The following is an 11,453-nucleotide window of genomic DNA, read 5'->3' as shown; positions in this document are numbered from 1 at the left end:
AACAAAATACCATTTCTCATTATGATGTTCAAAATAGACAAAACTTTATTGTATTGTTGACATTGCTGACGTTGAAGATGATGTCACGTCCTGTGTGATGTCATCAGGTAACACCTCTTCAGGTAAGAAACTCATTTATCTCTCTAACATGAACATCTATGAACAAAACTTAAATACAAAAACACCAACGGGCTGCTGGTCCACAGGGGGCGGGGCTACTCCTAGTGGGAGGGTTCTGACTTCCTGGGCCATGCTGATTGGTCGGTACATTGGAATCGGTAGCGCAGGAATCGAACTCGCGGCTTGATGTGGAAGTCAGCAGGTATCCTCCAGTTCCACATTTTCTGCACCTGGAACAAAAAGATTACACTTTTAAAACTGACAGGAAATCCACAAGAAGAATTCAGTCCTTCAGCAGAGTTTAAACCTTGATTAATCATCAGAGCTTCGACACCAACAAAGAATAATTCACTCGCACACTGCTGCGGTGCCTGGGTCACGCTAGATGCTAAATGCTAACCTGAAGGGTTCCCAGAGAGCAACTGTTGTCTTCATCATGAAACACCAATATGCGCTCAAAAAAAGCAGCATGATATTTTTTGTACCAGGTGTATATTTCAGAAGTTTCTCGGGTGGGCTACATCACATAATGAAGAGTACACACCTTCAGGACCCTGACCAGATGGGTTGTACTGTTCAGTGATTGGACCTGCAGAGAACAAGCAGAACCAAGAGAACAGAAAGAACAAGCCTTCAGCATCTGCACAGGTAACACACACAGGTAACACACACAGGAAACACACAGGAAACACACACAGGTAACACACAGCTAACACACAGGTAACACACAGGAAACACAAAGGAAACACACAGCTAACACACAGGTAACACACAGGAAACACACAGCTAACACACAGGTAACACACAGGAAACACACAGGAAACACACAGCTAACACACAGGTAACACACAGGAAACACACAGCTAACACACAGGTAACACACAGGAAACACACAGGAAACACACAGCTAACACACAGGTAACACACAGGAAACACACAGCTAACACACAGGAAACACACAGGAAACACACAGCTAACACACAGGTAACACACAGGAAACACACAGCTAACACACAGGTAACACACAGGAAACACACAGGAAACACACAGCTAACACACAGGTAACACACAGCTAACACACAGGTAACACACAGGAAACACACAGGAAACACACAGCTAACACACAGGTAACACACAGCTAACACACAGGTAACACACAGGTAACACACAGGAAACACACAGGTAACACACAGCTAACACACAGGTAACACACAGGAAACACACAGGAAACACACAGGTAACACACAGGAAACACACATGTAACACACAGCTAACACACAGGTAACACACAGGTAACACACAGGAAACACACAGCTAACACACAGGAAACACACAGGTAACACACAGGAAACACACAGCTAACACACAGGAAACACACAGGTAACACACAGGAAACACACAGGAAACACACAGCTAACACACAGGAAACACACAGCTAACACACAGCTAACACACAGGAAACACACAGCTAACACACAGGTAACACACAGGTAACACACAGGAAACACACAGCTAACACACAGGAAACACACAGGAAACACACAGCTAACACACAGGAAACACACAGCTAACACACAGGTAACACACAGGTAACACACAGGAAACACACAGGTAACACACAGGAAACACACAGCTAACACACAGGAAACACACAGGTAACACACAGGAAACACACAGCTAACACACAGGAAACACACAGGTAACACACAGGAAACACACAGCTAACACATAGGTAACACACAGTTAACACACAGGAAACACACAGCTAACACACAGCTAACACACAGGTAACACACAGCTAACACACAGGAAACACACAGGTAACACACAGCTAACACACAGGAAACACACACAGGTAACACACAGCTAACACACAGGTAACACACAGGAAACACCCAGCTAACACACAGGAAACACACAGGTAAAACACAGCTAACACACAGGTAACACACAGGTAACACACAGCTAACACACAGGTAACACACAGGTAACACACAGGAAACACACAGGTAACACACAGCTAACACACAGGTAACACACAGGTAACACACAGGTAACACACAGGTAACACACAGGTAACACACAGCTAACACACAGCTAACACACAGGAAACACACAGCTAACACACAGGAAACACACAGCTAACACACAGGTAACACAAAGCTAACACACAGGAAACACACAGGAAACACACAGGTAACACAAAGCTAACACACAGGAAACACACACAGGTAACACACAGCTAACACACAGGTAACACACAGGAAACACCCAGCTAACACACAGGAAACACACAGGTAAAACACAGCTAACACACAGGTAACACACAGGTAACACACAGCTAACACACAGGTAACACACAGGTAACACACAGGAAACACACAGGTAACACACAGCTAACACACAGGTAACACACAGGTAACACACAGGTAACACACAGGTAACACACAGGTAACACACAGCTAACACACAGCTAACACACAGGAAACACACAGCTAACACACAGGAAACACACAGCTAACACACAGGTAACACAAAGCTAACACACAGGAAACACACAGCTAACACATAGGTAACACACAGCTAACACACAGGAAACACACAGGTAACACAAAGCTAACACACAGGAAACACACAGCTAACACACAGGTAACACACAGCTAACACATAGCTAACACAGGAAACACACAGCTAACACACATTAAACACACAGCTAACACACAGGTAACACAAAGCTAACACACAGGTAACACACAGGAAACACACAGCTAACACACAGGTAACACACAGGAAACACACAGCTAACACACAGCTAACACACAGGAAACAGACAGCTAACACATAGGTAACACACAGGAAACAGACAGCTAACACATAGGTAACACACAGGAAACACACAGCTAACACACAGCTAACACACAGGAAACACACAGCTAACACACAGCTAACACACAGGAAACACACAGCTAACACACAGCTAAGACACAGCTAACACAGCTAACACATAGGTAATACACAGCTAACACACAGCTAACACACAGCTAACACATAGGTAACACACAGCTAAGACACAGCTAACACACAGCTAACACATAGGTAATACACAGCTAAGACACAGCTAACACACAGGAAACACACAGCTAACACACAGGAAACACACAGCTAACACACAGCTAACACACAGCTAACACACAGGAAACACACAGGTAACACACAGGAAACACAAAGCTAACACATAGCTAACACACAGCTAACACACAGCTAACACACAGGAAACACACAGGTAACACACAGGAAACACACAGGTAACACACAGCTAACACACAGCTAACACACAGGAAACACACAGCTAACACACAGCTAACACACAGCTAACACACAGCTAACACACAGGAAACACACAGGTAACACACAGGAAACACAAAGCTAACACATAGCTAACACACAGCTAACACACAGCTAACACACAGGAAACACACAGCTAACACACAGGTAACACAAAGCTAACACACAGCTAACACACAGGTAACACACTAGGTAACACAAAGCTAACACACAGCTAACACACTAGCTAACACACAGGTAACACACAGGTAACACACTAGGTAACACACAGCTAACACACAGGTAACACACAGCTAACACACAGGTAACACACAGGTAACACACTAGGTAACACAAAGCTAACACACAGGTAACACACAGCTAACACACAGGTAACACACAGCTAACACACAGCTAACACACTAGGGAACACAAAGCTAACACACAGGTAACACACAGCTAACACACAGCTAACACACTAGGTAACACAAAGCTAACACACAGGTAACACACAGCTAACACACAGCTAACACACTAGGTAACACAAAGCTAACACACAGGTAACACAAAGCTAACACACAGGTAACACACAGCTAAGACACAGGTAACACACAGGAAACACAAAGCTAACACACAGCTAACACAGGAAACACACAGCTAACACACAGGAAACACACAGCTAACACACAGGAAACACACAGGAAACACACAGCTAACACACAGGAAACACACAGCTAACACACAGGTAACACACAGGTAATACACAGCTAACACACAGGAAACACACAGCTAACACACAGCTAACACATAGGAAACACACAGGAAACACACAGCTAACACACACAGGAAACACACAGCTAACACACAGGTAACACACAGCTAACACACAGCTAACACACAGGAAACACACAGCTAACACACAGCTAACACATAGGAAACACACAGGAAACACACAGCTAACACACACAGGAAACACATAGGTAACACACAGCTAACACACAGCTAACACACAGGTAACACACAGGTAACACACAGGTAACACACAGGAAACACACAGGTAACACACAGCTAACACACAGCTAACACACAGGAAACACACAGCTAACACATAGGTAACACACAGCTAACACACAGGAAACACACAGCTAACACACAGGAAACACACAGGTAACACAAAGCTAACACACAGGAAACACACAGCTAACACACAGGAAACACACAGGTAACACACAGCTAACACACAGGAAACACACAGCTAACACACAGGAAACACACAGGTAACACAAAGCTAACACACAGGAAACACACAGCTAACACACAGCTAACACATAGCTAACACAGGAAACACACAGCTAACAAACAGGTAACACAAAGCTAACACACAGGTAACACACAGGAAACACACAGCTAACACACAGGTAACACACAGGAAACACACAGCTAACACACAGCTAACACACAGGAAACAGACAGCTAACACATAGGTAACACACAGGAAACAGACAGCTAACACATAGGTAACACACAGGAAACACACAGCTAACACACAGCTAACACACAGGAAACACACAGCTAACACACAGCTAACACACAGGAAACACACAGCTAACACACAGCTAACACACAGGAAACACACAGCTAACACACAGCTAACACACAGGTAACACACAGCTAACACACAGCTAACACACAGCTAACACACAGCTAACACACAGGAAACACACAGCTAACACACAGCTAACACACAGGAAACACACAGCTAACACACAGCTAACACACAGGTAACACACAGCTAACACACAGCTAACACATAGCTAACACAGGAAACACACAGCTAACACACATTAAACACACAGCTAACACACAGGTAACACAAAGCTAACACACAGCTAACACACAGGTAACACAAAGCTAACACACAGGTAACACACAGGAAACACACAGCTAACACACAGGAAACACACAGCTAACACACAGCTAACACACAGGAAACACACAGCTAACACACAGCTAACACACAGGTAACACACAGCTAACACACAGCTAACACATAGCTAACACAGGAAACACACAGCTAACACACATTAAACACACAGCTAACACACAGGTAACACACAGGAAACAGACAGCTAACACACAGGTAACACACAGGAAACAGACAGCTAACACATAGGTAACACACAGGAAACAGACAGCTAACACATAGGTAACACACAGGAAACACACAGCTAACACACAGCTAACACACAGGAAACAGACAGCTAACACATAGGTAACACACAGGAAACAGACAGCTAACACATAGGTAACACACAGGAAACACACAGCTAACACACAGCTAACACACAGGAAACACACAGCTAACACACAGCTAACACACAGGAAACACACAGCTAACACACAGCTAACACACAGGAAACACACAGCTAACACACAGCTAAGACACAGCTAACACATAGGTAATACACAGCTAAGACACAGCTAACACACAGGAAACACACAGCTAACACACAGCTAACACACAGCTAACACACAGCTAACACACAGGAAACACACAGGTAACACACAGGAAACACAAAGCTAACACATAGCTAACACACAGCTAACACACAGGAAACACACAGGAAACACACAGCTAACACACAGGAAACACACAGCTAACACACAGCTAACACACAGCTAACACACAGCTAACACACAGGTAACACACTAGGTAACACAAAGCTAACACACAGCTAACACACAGGTAACACACTAGGTAACACAAAGCTAACACATAGCTAACACACAGCTAACACACAGCTAACACACAGGAAACACACAGCTAACACACAGGAAACACAAAGCTAACACACAGCTAACACACAGCTAACACACAGGTAACACACTAGGTAACACAAAGCTAACACACAGCTAACACACAGGTAACACACTAGGTAACACAAAGCTAACACACAGCTAACACACAGGTAACACACTAGGTAACACAAAGCTAACACACAGCTAACACACTAGCTAACACACAGGTAACACACAGGTAACACACTAGGTAACACACAGGTAACACAAAGCTAACACACAGCTAACACACTAGCTAACACACAGGTAACACACAGGTAACACACTAGGTAACACACAGGTAACACACAGCTAACACACTAGCTAACACACTAGGTAACACACAGGTAACACACAGCTAACACACAGCTAACACACAGGTAACACACTAGGTAACACAAAGCTAACACACAGCTAACACACTAGCTAACACACTAGGTAACACACAGGTAACACAAAGCTAACACACAGGTAACACACAGGTAACACACTAGGTAACACAAAGCTAACACACAGCTAACACACTAGCTAACACACAGGTAACACACAGGTAACACACTAGGTAACACACAGGTAACACACAGCTAACACACTAGCTAACACACTAGGTAACACACAGGTAACACACAGCTAACACACTAGCTAACACACAGCTAACACACAGGTAACACACTAGGTAACACAAAGCTAACACACAGCTAACACACTAGCTAACACACAGGTAACACACAGGTAACACACAGGTAACACACAGGTAACACACTAGGTAACACACAGCTAACACACAGGTAACACACAGCTAACACACAGGTAACACACAGGTAACACACTAGGTAACACAAAGCTAACACACAGGTAACACACAGCTAACACACAGCTAACACACAGGTAACACACAGCTAACACACAGCTAACACACTAGGGAACACAAAGCTAACACACAGCTAACACACTAGGTAACACAAAGCTAACACACAGGTAACACACAGCTAACACACAGCTAACACACTAGGTAACACAAAGCTAACACACAGGTAACACAAAGCTAACACACAGGTAACACACAGCTAAGACACAGGTAACACACAGGAAACACAAAGCTAACACACAGCTAACACAGGAAACACACAGCTAACACACAGGAAACACACAGGAAACACACAGCTAACACACAGGAAACACACAGGAAACACACAGCTAACACACAGGAAACACACAGGAAACACACAGGAAACACACAGCTAACACACAGGTAACACACAGGTAACACACAGCTAACACACAGCTAACACATAGGTAATACACAGCTAACACACAGGAAACACACAGCTAACACATAGGTAACACACAGCTAACACATAGGTAATACACAGCTAACACATAGGAAACACACAGGAAACACACAGCTAACACACACAGGAAACACACAGCTAACACACAGGTAACACACAGCTAACACACAGCTAACACACAGCTAACACACAGGTAACACACAGCTAACACACAGGTAACACACAGCTAACACACAGCTAACACACAGGTAATACACAGCTAACACACAGGAAACACACAGCTAACACATAGGTAACACACAGCTAACACATAGGTAACACACAGCTAACACATAGGTAACACACAGCTAAGACACAGGTAACACACAGCTAAGACACAGGTAACACACAGGAAACAGACAGCTAACACACAGGAAACACACAGCTAACACATAGGTAACACACAGCTAACACATAGGTAACACACAGCTAACACATAGGTAACACACAGCTAAGACACAGGTAACACACAGCTAAGACACAGGTAACACACAGGAAACAGACAGCTAACACACAGCTAACACATAGGTAACACACAGCTAAGACACAGCTAACACACAGCTAACACATAGGTAATACACAGCTAACACACAGCTAACACACAGGAAACACACAGCTAACACACAGCTAACACACAGCTAACACACAGCTAACACACAGCTAACACACAGCTAAGACACAGCTAACACACAGCTAACACATAGGTAATACACAGCTAACACACAGCTAACACACAGGAAACACACAGCTAAGACACAGCTAACACACAGCTAACACACAGCTAACACACAGCTAACACACAGGTAAGACACAGCTAACACAGCTAACACATAGGTAACACACAGCTAAGACACAGCTAACACAGCTAACACATAGGTAACACACAGCTAAGACACAGCTAACACAGCTAACACATAGGTAACACACAGCTAAGACACAGCTAACACACAGCTAACACATAGGTAATACACAGCTAACACACAGCTAAGACACAGGAAACACACAGCTAAGACACAGCTAACACACAGGAAACACACAGCTAACACACAGGAAACACAAAGCTAACACACAGGAAACACACAGCTAACACACATTAAACACACAGCTAACACACAGGAAACACACAGCTAACACACAGCTAAGACACAGGTAACACACAGGAAACACAAAGCTAACACACAGCTAACACACAGGAAACACACAGCTAACACACAGGAAACACACAGCTAACACATCGGTAACACACAGCTAACACACAGGAAACACACAGCTAACACATCGGTAACACACAGCTAAGACACAGGTAACACACAGGAAACACACAGCTAACACACAGCTAACACATAGGTAACACACAGCTAACACACAGCTAACACACAGCTAACACATCGGTAACACACAGGAAACACACAGCTAACACACAGCTAACACACAGGAAACACACAGCTAACACATAGGTAACACACAGCTAAGACACAGGTAACACACAGGCAACACAGCTAACACATAGGTAACACACAGCTAACACACAGGTAACACACAGGTAACACAGCTAACACATAGGTAACACACAGGTAACACAGCTAAGACACAGCTAACACACAGGAAACACACAGCTAACACACAGCTAACACATAGGTAACACACAGCTAAGACACAGGAAACACACAGGAAACACACAGGAAACACACAGCTAACACACAGGTAACACACAGGAAACACACAGCTAACACACAGGTAACACACAGCTAAGACACAGCTAACACACAGGTAACACACAGCTAAGACACAGCTAACACACAGGAAACACACAGCTAACACACAGGAAACACATAGGTAACACACAGCTAAGACACAGGTAACACACAGGAAACACACAGGTAACACACAGGAAACACACAGGTAACACAGCTAACACACAGCTAACACACAGGTAACACACAGGTAACACAGCTAACACACAGCTAACACACAGGAAACACACAGCTAACACACAGGAAACACACAGGTAACACACAGCTAACACATAGGTAACACACAGGTAACACACAGGTAACACACAGGAAACACACAGGTAACACACAGCTAACACATAGGTAACACACAGCTAACACACAGGAAACACACAGGTAACACACAGCTAACACATAGGTAACACACAGCTAACACACAGGTAACACACAGGAAACACACAGCTAACACACAGGTAACACACAGGTAACACACAGGTAACACACAGCTAACACACTAGGTAACACACAGCTAACACACAGGTAACACACAGCTAACACACATGTAACACACAGGTAACACACAGGTAACACACAGGTAACACACAGGTAACACACAGCTAACACACAGCTAACACACAGGAAACACACAGCTAACACACAGCTAACACACTAGGTAACACACAGCTAACACACAGGTAACACACAGCTAACACACATGTAACACACAGGTAACACACAGCTAACACACATGTAACACACAGCTAACACATAGGTAACACACAGGAAACACACAGCTAACACACAGCTAACACACTAGGTAACACACAGCTAACACACAGGTAACACACAGCTAACACACATGTAACACACAGGTAACACACAGCTAACACACATGTAACACACAGCTAACACACATGTAACACACAGGTAACAGACAGCTAACACACAGGAAACACACAGGTAACACACAGCTAACACACTAGGTAACACACAGCTAACACACAGGTAACACACAGCTAACACACATGTAACACACAGGTAACACACAGCTAACACACATGTAACACACAGGTAACACACAGGTAACACACAGGTAACACACAGGTAACACACATGTAACACACAGCTAACACACAGGTAACAGACAGCTAACACACAGGAAACACACAGGTAACACACAGCTAACACACAGGTAACACACAGCTAACACACATGTAACACACAGGTAACACACATGTAACACACAGCTAACACACATGTAACACACAGGTAACACACAGGTAACACACAGCTAACACACAGGTAACACACAGCTAACACACATGTAACACACAGGTAACACACATGTAACACACAGCTAACACACAGCTAACACACTAGGTAACAGACAGCTAACACACATGTAACACACAGGTAACACACAGGTAACACACATGTAACACACAGCTAACACACAGCTAACACACTAGGTAACACACAGCTAACACACATGTAACACACAGCTAACACACATGTAACACACTAGGTAACACACAGGTAACACACATGTAACACACTAGCTAACACACAGCTAACACACAGGTAACACAGGTAAAACACATGTAACACACAGGTAACACACAGCTAACACACATGTAACACACAGCTAACACAAAGCTAACACACAGCTAACACACAGCTAACACACTAGCTAACACACAGCTAACACACAGGTAACACACAGGTAACACACATGTAACACACAGCTAACACACAGCTAACACACTAGGTAACACACAGCTAACACACATGTAACACACAGCTAACACACATGTAACACACTAGGTAACACACAGGTAACACACATGTAACACACTAGCTAACACACAGCTAACACACAGGTAACACAGGTAACACACAGGTAACACACAGCTAACACACATGTAACACACAGCTAACACAAAGCTAACACACAGGTAACACACAGGTAACACACATGTAACACACAGCTAACACACATGTAACACACAGGTAACACACAGGTAAAACACATGTAACACACAGCTAACACACATGTAACACACAGCTAACACACATGTAACACACAGGTAACACACAGGTAACACAC

The 11,453-nt window shown here is 43.9% G+C and overlaps 1 long non-coding RNA gene across 2 annotated transcripts in view; it reads right to left on the bottom strand.

Annotated features, from left to right (window-relative positions):
- Nucleotides 1-64: 64 nt before the first annotated feature.
- Nucleotides 65-11,453, bottom strand: part of LOC307021148 — a 38,053-nt gene continuing 26,664 nt past the window's right edge. For both annotated transcript variants that reach the window (XR_013803085.1, XR_013803086.1), the window contains exons 4-5: nucleotides 665-709; nucleotides 65-350 (exon numbers count right to left, since the gene is read on the bottom strand). This is a non-coding gene — a long non-coding RNA (uncharacterized lncRNA). The remainder of the gene's footprint in view (nucleotides 351-664; nucleotides 710-11,453) is intronic.

This window comes from Notothenia rossii, assembly GCF_949606895.1.
Source record: "Notothenia rossii genome assembly, chromosome: 10".
Lineage (NCBI taxonomy): Eukaryota > Metazoa > Chordata > Actinopteri > Perciformes > Nototheniidae > Notothenia > Notothenia rossii.
Note: the sequence above shows the minus strand (reverse complement) of the source record. Positions and strands in the feature narration are given on the sequence as shown.